The sequence below is a fragment of the Podarcis tiliguerta genome, assembly GCF_965153285.1.
Source record: "Podarcis tiliguerta genome assembly, chromosome: 6".
NCBI lineage: Eukaryota > Metazoa > Chordata > Lepidosauria > Squamata > Lacertidae > Podarcis > Podarcis tiliguerta.
The window spans coordinates 70,608,992-70,633,322 of NC_139539.1; the positions used below are offsets into that span (position 1 = coordinate 70,608,992).

The following is a 24,331-nucleotide window of genomic DNA, read 5'->3' on the forward strand; positions in this document are numbered from 1 at the left end:
ATGAGATACAGGTTCATGTTTTCAGCCCCTTTTTTAACTTTTCCACTTCTTATCTCATACCTTGTATTACTTAGGGTAAAGTAACATGCAAAGAAAACAGTAACTTGCCCAACAGTGTGTCCAAGCCCATGAAGTGACCTGAATATGAACCAGATCTCCTATGTTAAAAAAAACTACTGATCCACTAGTACCATCTCTACTGTTGTAAAAGGATTGTCATATTGACCTTTTCTTTGTACTCTGCATTGTTTTGGTGAATTGACAGCTTTTTAAATGTACATTTTAGCTTATCTTGTTTTGTCAAGTATTTTCAAGTCCTCCTTGCCGTATGACTTTCACACCAGGAAATACGTAGAATCAGTGATCAAAAGTCCAATTGTTCTGGGCAAATTTTGCAACAGGGAATTTCTTTAGTGCAAGCAGCTTCTGAGCTACAGAAGCAGTACTGCACCCAAGATGTCCGATTAAAACCACAGTGTGGAAGGAAAGGAGGACATTTTTCTGCCTCCTAACTACCAGCTACTCTCCAAAGACTGGAGAAGAGACCCTCTTAAGAATATTAGGGGTGTGGGCAGCAGCAGGACTAGACCATGTGAAAAATGAAAGTAAGATTTTAGCCGCCATTCATTCATTTTCAGCTTTGTATTGTAAAAAAAGTGCGCCCCAGAAATTCCGTTGCTGTGCCTGCAACCTCGGTTTAAGGTGCTCTTTAGCTCGTGGCTTTCATATCTCCGTTTTTAATTCTGCAGAGAATCGTAGTCTCCTGAAGCCTTACCTACGCTAAAGCAGCAAAATTCTTCCGCCCAAGTTCTTTCACATCTTGAAATTCATCAACCTGGGGACAAGGAATTCCGAACGGTTAGTTCTCCCATCAAAACACAACGCAGGTGATTTACACCCTCACACATTCTGGTAGCCTAACAGTTACATCGCAAGTGCCTGGTTAAGATTTGCTGGTGGAGGCATTTTCTCGCCCTGCAATGTGAGCACCAGACCAAGAGAAGAGCAACAAGTGTGTGTACAAGAGCTTGGAAACATTTCAGGACACCATCCATCCCTAGGCAACTGGACAGTGCAGGGAGTCCGCTGCCGATTAGTACCAACGGTTACTATTGTCCTTGTGCGTTTTTACACGTTCCAGTTCCAGAACTTCCCTGGCACGGTTTATAGAAGTTGCCGAGCTCGCGGGAGGAGGCGAGCCTTGGCGACCCAGCGAGCTGAAAGGGGAGCTTCAGGGGAGAAAGCAGTCCGCTTCCACCGGCGAGAAGCCGCGGAACTCGATCGGATCGCGAAACTCAAGGGCGCAGCGGGGCTAGAGCCTCGGCGGCCTTGTGCTGGTGCCGTTTGCAACGGGGACCAAGCTGGGGGGGGGGGGGCTTGAAAGTGGCACCCGGGAGGCCCAGGTACTTTCACCTGGCCTGCGAGGGGGAAACAAACAAAAGTAGCCAAGGCGCCCCATGGACGAGAAGGAGCCGCTGGTTTCACCTGGCCGTTTCCCCCCCACCTCCACCAGGCCAGGGTGACCTCGCTATTTCCACGGCCTTCCCCAGCTGGGGGCTCGCCTCGGCTTCCTCTCCCCACGCCTGCGGCCTCCTCCGAGAGAAAACCCTCCTCAGAGGAGGCCCCGGCGCTCCGGTGTCCGGCCCAGTCGGAGCCGCGGGAGGAAAAGGAGGCCGGAGGAGGAGGAGGCCGGCGGCGGCAGCGGCGGCTTACCCCGCCCCCGCCCCCCCCCCCGTCCGAGGCTTCGCTCTAAGGGGAGAAGAACGAGCCCATCTTCCCTCCTGCGAGGCCGCCTCTCCCCCGGCCACTCACCCCGGCCCGGCCGCAGTCCCTTTGCCGCACCGGAGGCAGCCGCCATGTTCCCTGATGCGACAGGAGGGAGACGAGACCCCTCCCCCTCCCCTCCGTGCCCCCTCCCTCCTTCCCGCGCGCGCCCTCCCCGCCCGTTCCCAGACTCCCCCCCCCCCTTCCCTCTTCCCTCCCACCCCTCCCGTAATGAATAATAATCATAACGGAAAACTCACGGGCTCGCCAGGGCGTGCGTCACGCCGAGGGAGGGAGCGGGGGGAGGTGGGGGCTCTTGCGTGCGGCGTCGTGACGGCATCACGCCGACCCACCTAAAGGCGCATGTGCGGAGGCTGCTGCTTCTTCCCGCCCCTCGCCCGCCTTTGCCCTCCTTTCCCGAACTTGCTTCCTCTGGCTGCCGGGTTCCGGCATGGTTCGGGCTGCCGCCCGTCCGGGTTTGGCCGGACGCCGCTGGGATCCCGAGTCGACGTCGGGGAGAGGACAAGGTCTGTTGTTCAGCCGATATCCTGGGTCTCAGTTGATGCAAACGGAAAGAGCTGAAGGAAGGAATCTGGCCCGTCGCTTTCTTCTGACACTATGCCATCATCTAGTTTTCGCCCTGCATTGGGGCTGCCATGCTTCCGGATGTTCCCGGACATCGCATTTCAAAGTCAGGATTGACATTCAGGGGAAATTGCCCTGAATTTTAGGCGAGTCCATCGAAAAATCAAGGGTTATTTGGTGTTTTTGTAAAAATAAAAAAAAATTGGTGGTTTCCTTAAAAAAGGCTTAAAAACAACTTTCAGGGCTTTCTGGTTTTCATTTTTCAAAATATGGCAACCCATCCTGTTCAAGCGGATGTCAGACAGGCCCCACGCCATAACTTCTCAAGGATCAATTGCCTGGTTTGGCGCTCAGGACCAAAATCCCCTGAAGTTCAATCTCAGCTGGATATCATGGTCCGAAAGGAGCCGGAAGCAATTTTCTGAGCTGCAGTGTGAGCATGCCTATGAAGCACACCGACAGGGAGTTCCACAGATCTCACTGTTGCCACAGCGCCTCCCACCTGAATAGTAAAAACACGATAAAACATCAGACATTAAAAGACCCCCGATACAGATGTCTTCCCAAAGTCAGATAGTTGTTTATCTCCTTAACATCTGAAGGCAGGGCGTCACTATGGAGGAGGCTCTCTGCATGGTTCCCTGTAACTTCGCATCTTGCAATGAGGAAACCAGAAGAAGACCTTTGGAAGTGGACCTCAGTGTCCGGGCTGAGCGATGGGGGTGAAGATGCTCCTTCAGTATACTGGGACAAAGCCATTTAGGGCTTTAAAGGTCAGCACCAACACTTTGAAGGGAAGGACAGGAGGGGTCCAATGGCACTGGAGAAGCAGGGACAGCGGCGGCTTCTGGGTTCCACGGGTATCTTGTGATGCTCTCACAAGATCTCGGTGCTGCCAGTGCTTCTCCTCACATTTTCAGCAGCAGCGGCAATGGGGTCAAGAGGCACCTGGGGTGTCACCAGAAAACGTTGCTGGCGCAACAGCGGATGAAAACTTCACCACCTATCAAGGCAATAAAACAATTAAAATTGTTTACATTTAAAAAAAACCCACAAACAAGCAGCAGATGAGGCGTTACACCACTTAAGGAAACGTAAGAACACCACAAAAACACCCCTAGTTCCAAAAGCTGGGTACCTGCTGAGAAACATGGCTTTTCCAGAGTAAAAACCATCAGGGAGGAAGCCAGCTGGGCCTTCCTAGGAAGGATATTCCCTAATCTCGAGAGCAGGGCTCGGCAAACTTTTTCAGCAAGGGGCTGGTCCACTGTCCCTCAGACCTTGTGGGGGACTGGGCTATATTTGGGGGGGGGGATGAACGAATTCCTATGCCCCACAAATAACCCAGAGATGCATTTTAAATACAGTGGTACCTCGGGTTACAGATGCTTCAGGTTACAGACTCCGCTAACCCAGAAATAGTAACTCGGGTTAAGAACTTTACTTCAGGATGAGAACAAAAATCGTGCCGCCGCGGCATGGCAGCAGTGGGAGGCCCCATTAGCTAAAGTGGTACCTCAGGTTAAGAAGAGTTTCAGGTTAAGAACAAATCTCTAGAATGAATTAAGTTCTTAACCCGAGGTACCACTGTAAAAGCACACATTCTACTCATGTAAAAACACCAGGCAGACCCCACAAATAACCCAGAGATGCATTTTAAATAAAAGGACACATTCTACTCATGTAAAAACATGCTGATTCCCGGACCATCCGCGGGCCGGATTTAGAAGGTGATTGGGCCGGATCCGGCCCCCGGGCCTTAGTTTGCCTACCCATGAGTTTCTCCCATCAACTACTCTCTGTTGTTAAGACACAAGGCAAGTCATCCCCAAAGCAGATCATAATACAGTTCATATGGAAGGAGGGAGACTTCTAGGTAACCTCGTCTTAAGACATTCAGGGATTTAAAGGTAATATTAACCAGCTCGTGGAATTGGGCCCATAAAGTCATACCTTGGGTTGAATGGGTTTTGGGTTGAGCGCGTTTGAGTTGCACTCCGCGGCAACCCAGAAGTAACGGAGCGTGTTACTTCCGGGTTTCGCCACTCGTGCATGCGCAGACGCTCAAATGACGTCATGTGCATGCGCGGAAGTGGCAAAACGCGACCTGCGCACACGCAGACATGCCATGGCGGCTTATGTTGCATTCAGGATGCGAACGGGGCTCCAGAACGGAACTCGTTCGCATCCCGAGGTACCACTATGTATAAATCTTTGGACCATCCACACTGGCTGTCATATGATCAGTGAAGATGTTCTGGCTCCAGTATGTCTGGAAATATTTCCTGGCAGTAAAATGCCAAACTATCCCAGAAAGAAAACTCATTGCATACACTCTTATTCTGGGTTCTCAGGGTCACCACATGTCTTTGAACTCCAGGGCAGTGTACAACGCATATGGGCGAATCTACATAGCCCGGCACATATTGAAATGACTTTAGACATGGTAAAAGTTGTCCACACCTCATATAGTTCTGGCATCAATGGCGCTGCATTACACGATGTGTACAAATCACTACTTGCATTACTCAAGTTATTCCGCTAACCTGAGCAAATCGCAGATAACGCACTTATAATCCATTATACATATGAACATTATCATTGCCTCTTCCATCATACAATTATATGGTAAAGGAGTTCAGATGGCAAATGATCAGCCTTTCACACATCAATATTAGCGTTATTATTATAGACAGCATTTCCACTTGGCACACCTAGCACTGTTACAAGTCCCACATCATTTGTAAGGAATCCATCTTTCAGTGGAACAGCACCCATACTTCTTCACTGTGCTATTTTCTGAGCCTCCTAAAAACTTTTTTTTTTTTAGACAAGCCTGCCTTTATATGTGGAATGCCTGCATGTGTTTTAATCTTTGTTCAGCTTATTACAGATTTTAATTATTATTTGCAGTGCTTTTTTTCTTTAAAAAAAAGTTTAGGGGTACTCTCATTTTCCTACTCATATTGAAATACTGCCCCTCAATGAGGCCAAACTCAGGTTCATAAAATGTTTAGGGGTATGCATATCCCTACATTCCCCTCCCCCGAAAAAATCACTGGTTATTTGAATGTTTTAAACAGAAGTTTTGAACTCTTTCTACTGATAATTCTATTGTTCTCCTTTTCTTGTAAACTGCTTTGAGATTTTTTGTTTTGTTTTACAATCAAGCAGTATATAAATGTTAAGAAATAAATAAATAAATAAATAAAATAATTTGGGGCATGTTGGTGACCAGGCAGTAGTTGTCAAATACCGCAGAGTCCAGCAAGAAGGAGGAGGAGGAGGAGGAGGAGTTTGGATTTGATATCCTGCTTTATCACTACCCCAAGGAGTCTCAAAGCGGCTAACATTCTCCTTTCCCTTCCTCCCCCACAACAAACACTCTGTGAGGTGAGTGAGGCTGAGAGACTTCAGAGAAATGTGACTAGCCCAAGGTCACCCAGCAGCTGCATGTGGAGGAGCGGAGACGCGAACCCGGTTCACCAGATTACGAGTCCACCGCTCTTAACCACTGCACCACACTGGCAAGGACTTTTCCAGGAGTGGACATACTGCCACCTCTTTCAGAAGGGAAAGGATGACTCCTTCCTGCACGGATGCGTTAACCACCACTCGATGTACACACCTCCCCACAACCTGTACAAACAAGCCAGGATGGGGGTACAACTATCACAACCAAAGGCCTCACACTGGGTCTCGTGCTGCTTTCGCGCCAACTTTAATTTGACCATTAATCTGTGCCATTGAGGGTTGCAATAAACTTGTGATTTGAAAGAACGGAAGCCCCTAGCGAAAGCAGCAGACTACATTCTGAACCTCCACTTCTTGAGAGTGTAGTAGCAGAAACCCAAGTAAGCGCCAGGGATCCATAATCAGCTTAGCTTAGCAAACAGTACTGAAAGTAGCTTTGAAATTCACTAAATTTCAAAGATGATCTGGTTATATAATATAATCAGAGTATACTCTCATCCCTAATACACCGGACACAGCATGGGTTTCTCTCCAGACTCTCCTGCTGCATCTTAATATGCCCAGGTGCCGCAGTTCTTTCTGATAGTGCAATAGTACCACTGTCAGTCTACCAGACAGTACTCTCGCTGTCAAAGGACAAAGATATCAAAAGGAACAGATTCTTTTTTATGTCTTTGTTTAAAAATCTTTGCAATTGTAGTAAAACTACCGGGAAGAAATAACGTCCCTGTTCCAAGATGAACCTTGGGAAACCAACAATATAATGTACGTGTAAATAGGAATGTTAAAATGCTTTATATGTATATCTTGTCTCTACTTCCCCCCCTTTTTTTTTTTAAAGTAGAGACATCTCCTTGCCAACAAAGGTCCGTATAGTAAAAGCTATGGTTTTCCCAGTAGTGATGTATGGAAGTGAGAGCTGGACCATAAAGAAGGCTGATCGCCGAAGAATTGATGCTTTTGAATTATGGCGCTGGAGGAGACTCCTGAGAGTCCCATGGACTGCAAGAAGATCAAACCTATCCATTCTTAAGGAAATCAGCCCTGAGTGCTCACTGGAAGGACAGATCCTGAAGCTGAGGCTCCAATACTTTGGCCACCTCATGAGAAGAGAAGACTCCCTGGAAAAGACCCTGATGTTGGGAAAGATGGAGGGCGCAAGGAGAAGGGGATGACAGAGGACGAGATGGTTGGACAGTGTTCTCGAAGCTACCAGCACGAGTTTGACCAAACTGCGGGAGGCAGTGGAAGGCAGGAGTGCCTGGCGTGCTCTGGTCCATGGGTTCACGAAGAGTCAGACACGACTAAATGACTAAACAACAACAATGTATATCTTAGAATTGTCGAGCTGGAAGGGACCCCGAGGATGATCTAGTCCAGGCATCCCCTAACTTGACCCTCCAGATTGTTTTGAGACTACAACTCCCATCATTCCTGACCACTGGTCCTGGTAGCTAGGGATGATGGGAGTTGTAGTCCCAAAACATCTGGAGGGCTGAGTTTGGGGGTGCCTGATCAAGTCCAACCCCAGGCAATGCAGGAATATGCAGCTGGATCAAACCTGTGACCTTGGTGTTTTCAGCACCAGTCTCCAACCAACTGAACTATCAAATGTAAAGGAAATAAACAGCTTTCTTACTTTTAGAAGACATCTGAAGGTCTGATGTTTCATTGTATTTTTAATATTTTGTTGGAGGCAGCCCAGAGTGGCTGGGGAAACCAAGCCAGATGGGCGGGGTATAAATAATAAAATTATTATTATTATTATTATTATTATTATTATTATTATTATTATTATTATTATTAATAATAATATTTCAACCTGTCCTCTCCTTTAAGCACAAGCCAGGTGTCAACAATTTTGGAATATAATGACCAACGAAACACGCAGCTCAAATAAACTCACTTTTGCACCTATAACTGTGATGTTTCTTTGATTGTGACTTTTCTCAGCCCGCACTGAATACAGAAGTGGTCAGCTAAACACTCTGTAATGGAGACCAAACTCCAGCTTAGTGCATCAAACTTCTTAAAAGGTTTAACCGCTTTACCACTTCCACATTTGCTCTAGGCTGACCTTTTATTTAAAAAAATCTGTGAGCCAACCAGCATAACGCTGTCCAAACCAAGTTCCTGCCTTATTTATTTTTCAAAGATGCATATAGACTCCAAATTTCAAAATGTTTTCTTGAAACAATTTCCTCCAAGGGATTATTTTCAGGTGAGTTTGCATAGGACTGAGCAAGATTATCAACTTCTCTCTCACCACCCAACATTCCTCACTGCCCAGTACATAGATTTTATTTTTAATTTTTTTGCAGAGGTCTAAACTGATCACAAGGGACGCGGGTGACGCTGTGGGTTAAACCACAGAGCTTAGGACTTGCCGATCAGAAGGTTGGCGGTACCTTGGTTTTGGAATGGACTTCCGGAACAGATTAAGTTTGAGAACCAAGGTACCACTGTAGTGAATTGCTAGTGAAGAATTACTAGTGAAGTCACCAGGACGAGTGAAGACAGCACTTATTCGGGGCACTTACAATGTTACATTCTATTATCATAAATCATTCATTTCACCACTAAGCCACTCACTTGCCAAGCCCTTTTATATATATTTACAAGCCTGCTCAGGTTAATGTCATACCCTCCGACATTTCTCTGAATACAATAGGGGCGGTCCCATTCCATAAGGATAATTTTACTATTTATACCCCACACATCTGACTAGGTTGCCCCAGCCACTCTGGGCAGCTTTCAACATATATTAAAAACATTTTTTAAAAAACTAAACTTTTCTATACAGGGCTGCCCTCAGACAGCTGGGGGGTTGGATAATTCCATACCCTCCAACATTTCTCCAATGAAAATAGGGACATCCTAAGGAAAAGTGGGACATTCAAATAAAATAAAATTAAAATTAAATAAAAAAAACCGGGATGGCTTCTCTAAATCAGGGATGTCCCTGGGAAACTGGGACACCTGGAGGGTCTGTGATGCGGTTTATACACTTTAATTTTTATGCCTGTTTTTCTTTTTAAAGCCACTCGGAGCTAAAAGATGGACTCGGAGCTATAGATGGACATACAAATCAGAGGACACAGATACACACATACATGAAGTTATTGGTAACATGTACTAATTGATTGTTTTTCAGCTCCTGTTTCAAGCCTACCTTTCCTGTTAGAATATAATAATTTACATTTCCCAGAAGGTTTATTCCTTCCTCCCATAGATGGAGAGAAAGAGCTATGTTATACTTTGACTGAATGAAATGAAATGTAGTTGTATATTTGTGTTAAAGGACATAGCTTTGTAAGAAAAAGAAGATTCCCTGAGCAGATTTACTAAGGGTCTTCTATTTATAGCTGGTGGCTATCATCAGAGAAAACCCTCCTATATAATCTTTATAATCTCAACAATAACCCTTCCTTCTTTTTGATGAAGTGTTTAATTTTCTTGAAAGATTTTCTCTGTCTTTAGTTACTACTGGAGAGGATTTTAATTTTACCCCAACACTTTAATGGCTAAATCTTGCATATCCACTATTTCAGAAAGGGATATATCCATTCATCTAAGTAAATAGTTTGAGGATTTCATCTTGCTAGGTGACTGGAAAATTTCAAATCAGAACAGTCAAAACTGAAGGCTTTCTTTCCTGTTTCAGAGGTGCGTTTTGAGTTTCTCAAAGCAACCTGTGACTGCATCAGGATAAGAAATAAATATTATATTTGAATGTCTTTATAATTTTATCAATCCAAATGACAAGGCTCTGTGCCACATTATTTAGATAGCTATTTTATCTACAACTGATCAAAGATAAAAACATATATAAAAGAAAAAACAAAGGGATTTTAAAATAATCGCTTCTGTCTTATTGTTTTATTAGTCTGGGATGAAAAGTATATATTGCACCTAAATTCTCTTTAATTGGCATGGTAGAATTTGAAACAGTAAATCAAATATAAAAAGTTGGAAGATTGTGTGGCTTTTAAGGGTGGTTTGAACAAATGATAATAGGAATATATCAAGTGCATTAGCTTATCGTTCAATGCAGATCAGAGAGTGTAAAAGTCTGGATTAGGAATTGCAAGTAGAGTGGGAATTTGTTAATTTAATGAACCAGGGGAATTAATTTAAACACCGTAGCAATATCATCAATTAATATAATCAATTGATAACAATAATTCTGTGATACATTTAAAGAGTCCCCTGCACTAAGACAAAGAATTTGCCTCTGTGAACAAATGCTCTGAATATCCTTTAACACATGCACACAGCATGCTGGAGACACTTGGACGTGTCTCCCCTTATTCCCAGGATTTACTTAATGCATATATAGTCTGGGGCTAGATCTACAGTTATAAAAAAATGCTCTGGAAAACTCTGAGGAAAAAACAAACCCCTTTTAAAGCTCACAGTGGAAAATAGAATTGAGTTGCGATTTCAGCTCTACAGCACCATCTGGTGTCACCGTGTTATAACACATTTATAGCGTTGTCATTTGACTATTGTAGCTGAGTCCTGAGTGGTTTAGATTACACCATATAGGTCACGAGGCATACTGGAGGCATATTTTCCGTTTTGGAGGTGCTTCGCAGGACGAATTTCCTATGGGCTTGTCTTGCGATTCCTGGGGTTTTTTTGTCGCTCCCCACCCCCTTTTTCTAAGGCACTAAGCTGCTAATAGCCTTTTAGCAGCTAATCCGCTAATCCCTTAAGCCTTTAATAGCCGCTAATAGCCGCTAAACCGCTAATAGCGCTAATCTGCTAATGGGCTTGCTTCGCAAGACGAAAAAACCGCAAGACGAAGAGACTCCCGGAACGGATTCTTTTCGTCTTGCGAGGCACCACTGTATACTCCATTCTATACTCCTGGGTATGTGTGTGAGGGAGACCATAGTCTGAGACTTCTTACAGGATCCCTGGATCTCTAACATCATTGCTGGCACCCCAGCTAGAATGGGGTCCTCTGGAGAGGCTATTGTAGTTAAGCTGGAACAAAGCCCATTTAAAATTGTACTTAGCTGTACCTTTCAAAGAGGCACATGCTCATCCCTGATCCTCCACATTCAGCTGCTGGATGACCTTGGGCCAGTCACGCTTCTCTGAAGTCTCTCAGCCCCACTCACCTCACAGAGTGTTTGTTGTGGGGGAGGAAGGGAAAGGAGAATGTTAGCCGCTTTGAGGCTCCTTAGGGTAGTGATAAAGCGGGATATCAAATCCAAACTTCTTCTTCATCATCATCTAGCATGAATGTAATCTAAATCACCCACTTTTATATTAGCAGCTGCTTACCTTCACCCTGTCCTCACAAGTTCCTGACAGCTTTATAGTCAATCCTTTTTTGCCCGTACCCATCTAAATAACTCCTGACAGGCCTGACACTTAAAAAAAAAAAACCCACATGAAACCACACTGGGTCAGTGTTATCACAGGAAGAGCTTCCTTCACTACTTCATTTTTCTAATCTCCAAGGCTCAAGCAGAGGATGCGCAGAGAATATGTTTTGTACTGTCCTTCACACTTGAATTCAAATTTTCTACGCTTTAATGAGCTGCGGGCAGCCGCTCCCAAACATAACATTAATAGTTAGGGGTGGGGGGAGAATCCCTCACTGATTAATCATCTTGCACCTTCATGGGCCAAATTCCTATCAGCAGGCAGAGTGGCGCTCAGCATCTCTTTTGCATGCACTGCCTGACAGATTAGGATATTAGTCATTCACAAAGTTTCACTTTGACAAATGCCTGGAGTTTGGGCCTTTTGCTGTTAAACGTTCCCCACGCTACCCAAGGTCTCCGTAAGTTAATGTTGTCGTGAATACTGACAAAGTATGGGTATCAAAGGGAATGTCTTTGTTTCCGAAACTGCTGTCAGTCTCAAAAGCCGCTCCCTTTGTTTCTCCTTGCCACGAGAATTATATTGCCCATATAACATCAGTTCTGGCTACCAGTTGGTCTCCAGGCTCAATTCAAAGTGTACATCTTGATCTATAAAACCTTAGGACCCTCGGAGCTCAAGGACCACCTTTCCCCACATGACCCAATCCAGAACATGCAATCATCCTCCGAGGTCCATCTTTGTGTTTCCCGCTCCACGAGAGAGATTGAGAGGATGATAACACAAGAACAGGTCTTTTCAGTGGTGGCCCTGTGCTTGGGGAATGCTTTCTCCAGGGCGGCAAAGACAAGGCTATAATACAACTGCTAAATGGCCTCGGCCCAGTATACCTGAAGGAGCGTCTCCACCTCCATCGCTCAGCCCAAACACTGAGGTGCAGCTCTGAGGGCCTTCTGGCAGTTCCCTCACTGCGAGAACTGAGGTTATAGGAAACCTGGCAGAGGGCCTTCTTGGTAGTGGCACCCTCCCTTCAGATATCAAGGAAATAAACATCTAACTTTTAGAAGACATCTGAAGGCAGCCCTGTTTAGGGAAGTTTTTAATGTTTGATGTTTTATCGTGTTTTTAATATTCTGTTGGAAGCCGCCCAAAGTGGCTGGGGAAGCCCAGCCAGATGAGTGGTTATAAATAAAAAAATATTACTACTACTACTACAGGCAAAAAAAAGGAAAAGGGGAAAAAATTAAGCGGTCTGCCAAAACCCTCGGATAGTTTCAAGTGGTCCATCGGAGGGATCGTTTGGGAGCCCCTGCTATATAGGATTCCTTTATGACTATTCCAGAACCAACAAAGCTGGTATAGATGTGCTTAGTTTTTAAATGACACCTAAAGTCTCTGCCTGAAGCCTTCTCAAGCAATCCAGGCCCCCACCACCACTGCCTTCAATGGCATGCAAAGAGTATGTGCTACACTGCTTAAAATGGGATGAAAATCACATTTTCGTCGCTCCCGGAACAGGTACTGCGAAAGATGAAAGCAACTGTCTCCGAAGAGCAAGTGTGACATCTGGTAAGTAGTACCAAAAATAAATCTTTAACTTCCTCTCATACCTGCCAACCTCGCTCTGAGGAAAGAAACCTGAGAAACATTACAAATCCCTGCTCCTCATCTTCAATTTCAGATGAAGGGCTGGCCTATTTCCCCCCCCCCCCTTGCCCCTTTCCTTTGAAACTGCTTTGATGTCACTTACAATAGGAACAAATAATAATAATAATAATAAGCTACAAATGAGAGGGTAGCTGTGCCATTTTAAAGGCATTTAAAAAGAAAAGCCATTCGTTTTGTTCAGCATTTGGGGTGTTTTGGGTGATGCTCAATAGCGTTCTAAAACCAAGGCGCGCTTTCCCATAGAAAGTAATGCAAAATGGCTTAATCCATTCCAGATTTTTAAAAACAACCCCTAAAACAGCAATTTGACATGAATTTTACTATCTAACGAGGTCATTGATCCATAAAATGAAAGCAATAAACAATGTACCGAACTGGGTTCTGCACAGTCGCAAAAACAAATTAACCGAAAAAGCCCCAAAAACAAAAACGCAAAATAAAAAGCAAAAACAAAAGCGTCAAATACAAACTCCAAATATCACCTCCCTGTTGCATTTGTGCTCAGGACTCGCCAGCCGACAGACCTCAGCATAGTACTCAGAAGGGAAGTGTGGCACTCAAATTGGAAGTGTAGCACGTTTGGCTTCCGAAAAAAGTTCGCAAATGGAACACTTACTTCCAGGCTTGCAGCGTTCGGGTTCCAAGTTGTTCAAGAACTAAGCTGTTCGAAAACCAAGGTACCACTGTAACAGGAAAGCATGCTGGTGAAAGACGGAACTCCACAGCGCCACCTGGTGTCACGGTGTTGTAACACATTTAAAACACTTTTTCTTTGCTGATGTCGGGACCGGGAGCAAGCTGGCGGGGTGGGAGCAGGAATGAGAGTCCAGAAGCCAGGAGTCAGGAAGCCAGGAGCCTGAGGGTCAGAGAGCCGGGAGTCAAGAAGCCAAGGGTCCAAGGGTCAGGAAGCAGGGAGTCACAAAAACAAGGGTCCGAGGATCAGGGAGCAGGGAGTCAAGAAACCAAGGCCCAAGGATCAGGAAGCAAAACGCCAAATGCAGCAAGGCAGGAAGCATGTTGCTGTGGCAAAGAGCCGAAGTGAAATGCGGACCTTATATCCCTTCCCGGCTGTGAGTTACCAATCGGCCTCACCTGTGTGGCCACACCTTGCCTCTTCAAAACAAACTTAAGGAAGGCCCCAGTCCTGCGAAGCCCTACTGGTTACAGGGCCTGGCTCCTGCATGCACTTCTGACAGCTGAGTCCTACTGTCAAACTGTGGAATTTGCTCCCATCAAATGTAGTGATAACCACCAACTCTTATGGCTGTAAATGGAATTTAGACAAATTCACGGAGGATAAGGCTACCAGTGGCTTCTAACCATGATGGATGGTTATGTTCTGCTTCCACTATCGGAGGCAGTATGCCTCTGAATACCACTTGCTGGGAAGAAATTAAGCATCAAAAGGCAAAGAAATGTGGGAAATAAAGCAATTTCCCTCAACAGCCACCTCAGTACCTTAGTTCTATACTGCAACTGAAGGTAATAAAGGCACAACAGTGCTCTCTGTAGCCACTCGTATAAACCACGCAGTGAACGCCACGTTTCAGGTTTAAATATTATTAAATTTAAAAATGGGTTTAAAACACACATATCTCCAGGGCTTTTTTTCCCAGCTGGAACTCACTGGAACTCAGTTCCGGCGCTTCTCAGGTGGCCGCCATTGCAAATAAGGGAGGAGTATTTGGTCACTACAGTGATACCTCGGGTTAAGTACTTAATTCGTTCCGGAGGTCCGTACTTAACCTGAAACTGTTCTTAACCTGAAGCACCACTTTAGCTAATGGGGCCTCCCGCCGCTGCCGCGCCACCAGAGCATGACTTCTGTTCTCATCCTGACGCAAAGTTCTTAACCTGAAGCACTATTTCTGGGTTAGCGGAGTCTGTAACCTGAAGCATATGTAACTCGAGGTACCACTGTACTGCAACCCTTAGTGAGATTTCGCATGAGAACTACGGCCAAACTGGACAAGAAGGAAGTCAAAATAATGCTTTTGTTTTCGCTAGATTTCTCATTATTTCCTCACATAACACATACTGTCCCTCACGATACGGAAACTGCTGCTCCAACGGGGATGCCTCATTTTATGAGTTACATTGGCAAGCTGCCTCTAATTCACTGTGTAACCTGCCAGTTACAAAAGCATAATACAGTTGTACCTTGGATCCCAAATGCCTTGTGAGTTGAATGTTTTGGCTCCTGAACTCCGCAAACCCAGAAGTGAGTGTTCCGGTTTGTGAACGTTCTTTGGAACCCAAACATCCGTTGTGGCTTCCAATTGGCTGCAAGAGCTTCCAGCCTTTGGTTTCTGAATGTTTTGGAAGTCGAATGGACTTCTGAAATGGATTCCATTCGATTTCCGAGGTACCACTGTAATGCACCTCTCAAATAAACATCCAGGATAATAAACAAAATCCAGTCTTATCACACCACATAACACTTTCATACCAGCAGATGGCAGCTCACTATTATTTTAAGCCGGGTTCTTTGTTACACTGCTGAAAGACCAAATCCACGGCAATTATTTTTTAAAAAAACATGCTTGCTTCACACACAAGGAGACAAATAAAGACAAATCCTGGATCTCGCCATGCATACCTCTGTTAAACCAGATGAGACTTTTGAGAGCATTACCTACTCTGACCTGCAACACCACCGGATCTTCCATCACCCCCTCCCTGATTGTGGTGGGGTTTGGTAATTTTAGACTCTGAACACACTGTTCTTATGGCAGGAGCACCTCTAGACTTAATGTTCTAATGCTCCTCCCCACTTTTTAAAGATTGCAGTGAGTATTGCTTCAATTGGCCTTACGGAGAGCTGGGTTCCACTTAGATCAGGGTTTCTCAAACTTGGGTCTCCAACTGTTGTTGGACTTCAACTCCCATTTCCCCTAGCTAGCAGGACCTGCGGTCATGGATGATGGGAACTGTAGTCCAAAAACAGATGGATACCCAAGTTTGAGAAACCCTGCCTTAGCATTACAGTGGTACCTCGGGTTACATACGCTTCAGGTTACATACGCTTCAGGTTATAGACTCCGCTAACCCAGAAATATTACCTCGGGTTAAGAACTTTGCTTCAGGATGAGAACAGAAATTGTGCTCCGGTGGTGCGGCAGCAGCAAGAGGCCCTATTAGCTAAAGTGGTGCTTCAGGTTAAGAACAGTTTCAAGTTAAGTACAGCCCTCCGGAACGAATTAAGTACTTAACCCAAGGTACCACTGTATTAACAACAGCTGCAAAAATCACTCTGTCCCAATAAATAACCTGTTTTCACAATTTTCCCTCTCAGCCTGGGAAGAAAAGTAGTCTGTCGAACTGCAGATGACTCAATAATGAACCTTATCAGTTCCTTGGCAAGTTCACAGACTCCTTTCAACCTTCTGTCCAACTGAAGAAAAATTAGCAATTATACTTCCAATTAAATTAAATTCCAAGCCTCTTAGTGTTATTCAGTTCAGAACTGTAAAATAATAAAGGATAGGGAAGTGTCAGCTCTAAGTTTCCATTGTAAACCGTTTGCAAAATATAGCTTCTCTCCCTTTTTCCTTTTTTTTACACAGTTCCATATCTATAATCCAATTTCTTCCGTCCTCGCTTGTACAAATATAATTTGAACTAAACATTCGGAGAAGGGTTGCCAAATCATAAATGCGGAGAAGAAAACTTTAAATAAAAAAGCCATAGGCTCTCCTCCCCCCCCCCCCACCATCTTTTGCACTGAATGAAGTTTTATCTCAAATTCAAACCTTAAAATCCTTGTGGTTGTTTATGTTCCGCAGTTTGTGATCTCATCTTTTCTAGAACGTGCCTGCACTTCAGTCCAATTTAACTCTAATTAACAGGAGAGCCTCTGCTTCTTAACGGCAGTGTTGGAGGGTGTGACGAAAATGTTGGTTTTGCTGGACTGGTTGGATCAACAAGTGTTTCTCTTTTCTTTCCCTCCCAGCAAATGGTTAATGAATGGCAGCCTCTGATTGGCCGTGGTTCCAGGAGGGTTATTGGAGAGTGAGAGTTGGTTAAGGTGGGTTGGAATTGAGGTTGGAGAGGTTGGGAGATAGGTAGGGAGACAGGTTAGAAGACAGGCTGAGGTATTAAGAGTGAATGGGGAAAAGAGTTGGTTTTGGAAAAACAGCTTCCACTCTGAGCGTACACTGTATTGTGAAGGACAGTGTGTGGTGTCCTGTAGGAGGAATTGACCGGAAGTTGACTGGAAGGCAGATGTTGAACCAGGAGAAGTAGGAGCTGGAAAGAAACAGCCTACTTGGGACTCAAATCTAGTCTGGAGGGGAGAGATTCTTCTAAGGAAAAGAAGATACTCCCAAACCCAGTGAAGGGAGGGGTGTGGAGAGCCCTTTGGTCTATTACTTAAAGTGCCTCAGGAGCAGGATTGTTAAAGGGGCGGATAACTGAAAGAAAGTATCACCATATAAAGGAACCAAACATATAACGCAAAAATAACTGAGGACAAATTAAAGTGAAATCGCACTGTATTCCTGAAGTAACCTAAGTTTAATCCATTTGTGTGATATACTATCTAGCCTTAAATAAATCTTTATTGTTTATTTAAAGAAAACCTATCCGAGACTCCAACTTACTAAACATCCCCTCACAAAGGTCCCCCACAGGATAATCAGGGTTAGAATTTTAAAGAGGAAGGGAAAAGAAACCTTCGGGTAAAGGGTTGTACAGTGAGGTGGGGGCAATTTATCTAAGTGAGAGCGGATCCAATAGCATGAGAGGGAAAAGTGCCATTGTGCCTGTTGAAGAGGGTTTTCGGCAGGTGAAGTGCTTTTGCATTCAGCATCTCCCTGCCTCTCGCAATCCATGCCAGAGCGAGAGCCAGGTACCGAGACCAATTGTGAGTGAAGTCTGTTCCCCCTGTCCCTGGGGGAAATTTGCATGGATAATTCCCCTCAATCATCCCTGTTTTTCCCTCGCCAACGGTCTTCCACTGTCGTGGGAGCTGCTTCCATTAAGACAGGAAGAACCGGAAGCCAAGGGGTGCCAAGGCTTTGACCACGCAGGGGACCACAGACCCTCACCCCAGGAAATAAAGAGAAGCAGAAAAACCTACTTACAGTTTACACATGCTGGGCAATTCTTTCATGAAGATCCCCACCTAAACTATCCACCTAAAATGCCCACTGAACCTTGTGCATAACCCTGGTTGTTTCTCTATATACAAAATATGCAGAAAGACACTAAAACAATTAAGAATACTAAAATAAAAATCAAGATATTAAAATAACCAATTCAAAATAAGAAAACACAAAGTCAGAAAACCAAAACAAACCAAAAACAAACTGAAACACTTCCCTGTCTCCTGCTTCCTAACCCACAATGGACACCTGTGGTGGTTGTTTTATAGGCCATCAACAAGAGATGTCATAAAGGAGGGTGGGTCATGGTTTCCTTGGCAACCCACCCACCTTGACCCTGGGCCAATTGTGCCCCTCCTGAACCAGGATGTTTGTCCAGAACTTTGAGGCACCTGCTGTCTGGTCTGTAGCTTTGCCGAACCATCTCTCTTTGAGGTCACCTCTCCTGTCCTCTCACAGATCATATTATTCCTTATTCAGCAACATTTCTAAAGGGAGACCATCCCAATGTAGAAAGTGCATAGCTCCCAAGCTTAGGGATGTCCACAGCACAAAGTGATCGGCTGGGAATGCCCCCGTTGAAAAACCCTGGAGAGCCACTGCTGCCCAGTGTACAGACCTGGGTTCAAAACCTCACTCAGCTGTGAAGCCTACAAGAGCAGGAAGAACCTTGATTTGCATCAGCCACGAGCCTTAGCAAGAAAATAAAATAAAAAATGTATTGAAGCTAGAGGTAAAAACTCAACCAGACAAAATACATTCTGGAGCTTTACGTCAATAATCAAATACTGTGGTACCTCGGGTTACATACGCTTCAGGTTACATACGCTTCAGGTTACATACGCTTCAGGTTACAGATTCCGCTAACCCAGAAATAGTACCTCGGCTTAAGAACTTTGCTTCAGGACGAGAACAGAAATCATGCTCTGGCGGCGCGGCAGCAGCAGGAGGCCCCATTAGTTAAAGTGGTGCTTCAGGTTAAGAATAGTTTCAGGTGAAGAACGGACCTCCGGAACAAATTAAATACTTAACCCGAGGTACCACTGTATTAGATATTATTCTAATTGCCCCTGCTAATTTTTTTTGCAGTTTTTGCTGTCACCTGGTTATCTTGCTAAAAGAAAGGATACAGTAGCAATGGTTGAGTGGAAATGGATAAAATAAATGTCTGCGAAATTCCGGACATACAGAAGCCCATGTCGACAGTGCTATTTTCCATAAAAGCAGCTCCTTAACAGCTTTGTGGGCAAAACTAAAAAAAGCTTAACAACTTTTCTGTCCGGAAATCAATTATTTTAAAGTTTTTTCTTAAGGAAACCCCAAATATTGTTGAGCTATTTTTTTTTTTACAAAAACGCCAGGACAAAAGTGCCACCTTTCAGATATTCCATCCAGGTGTCAATTCCACCTTTCAAATCCCAGTAATGTCCGGGGGAATCCAGACATATGGCAGCCCTAATGTAGGGTGAAAATGAGATGATAGTATAATGTTAGAAGAGATATGGGCCAGATTCCCCTTCAGTTCTTTCCCTTTGCACCATCTGAGCCCCAGGATACAGCTGGTGAAAATGATTTTGTTCTTCTTAGAAGAACGTGCTTATTAAAACAAAAGAATAATAATAATTGCGGTGTAATCCTAACAGCCTGTGTGGGAACAAATGGAAAATGAAAATATTTATGAATCACGTAATGACTTTAGAGTCTTTGATACTTCCAGGAAGAATCACACCGGCACAAAAACACATTTGAATAAACCTTTCTTGTTAATATGTGCAACTGCTTAAACAAAGCAGCAGCCCAGCAGATGCTGACATGGCCCTGTCAATTTTTGTTTTCATCCAGGAAGTATTTTAAATAATATTCAAAGCAGGCTTAACATCTGTGATTACTTGGTTTGATTACTGCATTCCTAAGATAATGGTTTTCAAAATTGCATTTTCCAGCTGAAGATTAAAGAGTTACTCCTGAGTTACTTTCTCCATTCTTTAATAAAATGCGACTCAATCTATCCTCAAAAGGAGAGCATTAATATAGAAAAGGCTTACTGGCATTTGATTAAGTGTTATTAGTAATCATTTAGTATTCTCGTTGCTTTCCCAAGCTAACCACCTCTGTGTATACTGGGATGCAAACTTGGCTCGCAATACAGCTGTACTAGAGGAGGGTGGAAAGCAATGTTTTACTTGGGAAAAGAAAATGAAAGATATGAAAACACCCCTGTGGAAACTTTTATTCTTTAACTTTATCTCTGTTCGCTTAACACAGCCTGTACTTGAATTTTGGGGACGGAAATACATAATTCATATGCACAGTGCTTTTTTTTTCTGGGGGGACGCATACCCCTAAACATTTTGTGAATCTAGCGGGTGAAGAAACTAAAAATTTAAAAACATTAGTTTCTTCTCTAGTACGGTGAACCATCAGTTCCATTGCTACCCCCAATGGCAGCCTCGTTTCCTGTCATGGTGTTTCCTGAGTCTCAGATGGAAGTGAGCATTTAATGAGAGTACCCCTGAACATTTTTAAAGAAAAAAAGTACTGAGGAAGAAGAAGAAGAAGAGTTTGGATTTGATATCCTGCCTTTCACACCCTTTAAGGAGTCTCAAAGCAGCTAACATTCTCCTTTCCCTTCCTCCCCCACAACAAACACTCTGTGAGGTGAGTGGGGCTGAGAGACTTCAGAGAAGTGTGACTAGCCCAAGGTCACTCAGCAGCTGCATGTGGAGGAGCAGAGACGCGAACCCGGTTCACCAGATTACGAGACTACCGCTCTTAACCACTACACCACACTGGCTCTCTGCATAGGCATGTCTGTATATATCGCACTCATGGGTATCCATTGGGGTGGGGGTGGGGGGGGACACAGTCCCCTACCCACCCTACTCCAATGAACCATAATACCCAAATTCCCAGCTTTCATTTTAAAAAGAGAGTAAGTATTCAGAACCTACAGGAACTTTGCCTCGCAGTGCTGACTTTTCTCACGATGTATTGCACAGGAGAAAGCGATGAGAAACAAGTCTCGTTAAAGTCGTTAACAAAAGAATCCAGGGAAATCCTGCATTTTATTTCCCTTGATAAAGGCAATTGCCTGAAGAGCCAAACCCTTAAGATTTATCAGCAAACACCTAATTGCTGAAAAATGTGTAGAATCAACAAAATACCATTTAATTTAATTTGGGAACGTGGGCGACCGATTCACAAGTTGTTTAGTATTTGAGGCGGATGGAGGGGGGGGTACTTTCTACTTTAATCCCAATGGTTTTAAATATTTCTATGGCTGTTAAAGACCCAAGTGGATAATCTACTACTAATAAGGACAATTGCTTAGATTTATCACCCCTTTGAGATCTTGTTAAGGAGCTTTTAAAAATTCCTATTGAGATGAAAACAACAATAGGAACCTTAAAAGTCAATGGGGGATTTAATTAAGAAAAAGTAGAGAGAGAAGAGAATCTGCATTCTTATAAATTTTGAATTTAAACATGGCTTTTGACGATGGTTTAGTATAAAATTAAACACTGGATATTTAAGGAAATAAAAGCTGATTAAGAAATAGAATCCCCGCGGCAGGGTGCGCTCCCGTTGTTCGGTCCCAGCGCCTGCCAACCTAGCAGTTCGAAAGCACTCCCGGGTGCAAGTAGATAAATAGGGACCGCTTACCAGCGGGAAGGTAAACGGCGTTCCGTGTGCTGCGCTGGCTCACCAGATGCAGCTTGTCACGCTGGCCACGTGACCCGGAAGTGTCTGCGGACAGCGCTGTAAGTACCGTATTTTTCGCCCTATAAGACGCACTTTTCCCCCTCCAAAAATGAAGCGGAAATCTGGGTGCGTCCTATGGGGCGAATGCAGGCTTTCGCTGAAGCGTGGAGAGCGAGAGCGGTCGGTGCGCACCAACCCCTCTCGCTCTCCAGGCTTCAGGAAGACATCCGCAGCCTAGGCAGCCCTGCGGGAGGTCCCGCAGGGATGTCTAGGCTGCGGATAGCAGCCTGCTTCCCGGAGCGTCGGGCGCCCTGAAAGCAGAGCGCCCGGCGCTTGGGGAACACATCCGCACCCTAGGCAGCCCTGCAGGAGGTCCCGCAGGGATGTCTAGGCTGCGGATAGCAGCCTGCCGCCTGGCGCGAGGGGTGCCCTGAAGCAGAGCGCCCCTCACGCCAGGCAGACACCTGCAGCGTGGGGAGCCCTCCAGGAGTTCCCTGCAGCGCTCCCCACGCTGCGGATAGCAGCCTGCAGCCCGGCGGGCGGGGCGCCCTGAAGCAGAGCGCCCCTCGCGCCGGGCATACATCTGCAGCATGGGGAACGCTGCAGGAGTTCCCCGCAGCGCTCCCCACGCTGCAGATAGCAGCCTGCTGCCTGGCGCGAGGGGCGCTCTGCTTCAGGGCGCCCCTCGTGCCAGGCAGACACCCGCAGCATGGGGAACGCTGCAGGAGTTCCCCGCAGCGCTCCCCACGCTGCAGATAGCAGCCTGCTGCCTGGCGCGAGGGGCGCTCTAGTTCAGGGCGCCCCTCGTGCCAGGCAGACACCCGCAGCATGGGGAACGCTGCAGGAGGTCCCGCAGCGCTCCCCACGCTGCAGATAGCAGCCTGCTGCCTGGCGCGAGGGGCGCTCTGCTTCAGGGCGCCCCTCACGCCAGGCGGACACCCGCAGCGTGGGGAGCCCTCCAGGAGTTCCCCGCAGCGCTCCCCACGCTGCAGATAGCAGCCTGCTGCCTGGCGCGAGGGGCGCTCTGCTTCAGGGCGCCCCTCACGCCAGGCAGACACCCGCAGCGTGGGGAGCCCTCCAGGAGGTCCCGCAGCGCTCCCCACGCTGCAGATAGCAGCCTGCTGCCTGGCGCGAGGGGCGCTCTGCTTCAGGGCGCCCCTCACGCCAGGCGGACACCCGCAGCGTGGGGAGCCCTCCAGGAGTTCCCCGCAGCGCTCCCCACGCTGCAGATAGCAGCCTGCTGCCTGGCGCGAGGGGCGCTCTGCTTCAGGGCGCCCCTCACGCCAGGCGGACACCCGCAGCGTGGGGAGCCCTCCAGGAGTTCCCCGCAGCGCTCCCCACGCTGCAGATAGCAGCCTGCTGCCTGGCGCGAGGGGCGCTCTGCTTCAGGGCGCCCCTCACGCCAGGCGGACACCCGCAGCGTGGGGAGCCCTCCAGGAGTTCCCCGCAGCGCTCCCCACGCTGCAGATAGCAGCCTGCTGCCTGGCGCGAGGGGCGCTCTGCTTCAGGGCGCCCCTCACGCCAGGCGGACACCCGCAGCGTGGGGAGCCCTCCAGGAGTTCCCCGCAGCGCTCCCCACGCTGCAGATAGCAGCCTGCTGCCTGGCGCGAGGGGCGCTCTGCTTCAGGGCGCCCCTCACGCCAGGCATACATCCGCAGCGTGGGGAGCCCTCCAGGAGTTCCCTGCAGCGCTCCCCACGCTGCGGATAGCAGCCTGCTGCCTGGCGCGAGGGGCGCTCTGCTTCAGGGCGCCCCTCACGCCGGGCAGACATTGGCCAGCCCCACAAGCTCGGGGGACAGCAGGGAGGCGCAGCGCCGCCACCCCGCTGTTCCTCGACCTGGTTGGGTTTCCCGGACCTGCTTTTGGGGGGAAAATAAAGGAAATTTTTTTTTCCTTTATTTCCCCCCAAAAAAACTAGGTGCGTCCTATGGGACGGAGCGTCCTATGGGACGAAAAATACGGTAAACCATTTTAAACTTACCAAATGTGTGGTCTTTTTCTATGCTAGAGCAAGAGGGAAACTTCATAAGGAACTTGGAAGACCATATTTTAAAGGCCGAACAGCCAGTATTATTTTCATGCTTTACTTTGCTGCATGTTTTGTGGTTTTAAATCGGTGCTGGGGTCTACTCACCAAGGAGTACTCGCCCCAAACCTGGATCCGGGCATCCAGGAATTCTCCTTTTCATATACAGTGGTACCTCGGGTTACATACTTAATTCATTCCCGAGGTCCGTTCTTAACCTGAAACTGTTCTTAACCTGAAGCACCACTTTAGCTAATGGGGCCTCCCGCAGCAGCCGCGCCGCCGGAGCACAATTTCTGTTCTCATCCTGAAGCAAAGTTCTTAGCCCGAGGTACTATTTCTGGGTTAGCAGAGTCTGTAACCTGAAGCATATGTACTGTATTTTTTGCTATATAAGACTCACTTTTTCCTTCCTAAACAGTAAGGGGAAATGTGTGTGCGTCTTATGGAGCAAATGCAGGCTGCACAGCTATCCCAGAAGCCAGAACAGCAAGAGGGATCACTGCTTTCCTTGCACAGCAATCCCTCTTGCTGTTCTGGCTTCTGAGATTTAGAATATTTTTTTCTTGTTTTCCTCCTCCAAAAACTAGGCGTGCCTTCTGGTCTGGTGCGTCTTATAGAGCGAAAAATACAGTAACTCGAGGTACCACTGTACCTACTGTATTTT

At 46.3% G+C, this 24,331-nt stretch overlaps 1 protein-coding gene across 8 annotated transcripts in view; it reads right to left on the reverse strand.

Moving 5' to 3' along the window:
- Positions 1-18,179, reverse strand: part of ZNF644 (zinc finger protein 644) — a 75,866-nt gene extending 57,687 nt beyond the window's left edge. For 5 of the 8 annotated variants that reach the window (XR_014512315.1, XM_083444819.1, XM_083444818.1 and 2 more), the window contains exons 1-2: positions 1,813-1,932; positions 776-835 (exon numbers count right to left, since the gene is read on the reverse strand). The gene's annotated coding sequence lies outside the window, so the exon portion shown is untranslated. Of the gene's footprint in view, positions 1-775; positions 836-1,812; positions 1,933-2,024; positions 3,353-17,915 lie in introns of those variants that run through there. The other 3 variants (XR_014512313.1, XM_083444817.1, XR_014512314.1) reach the window with 2 other exon arrangements.
- Between the last annotated feature and the right edge of the window lie 6,152 nt (positions 18,180-24,331).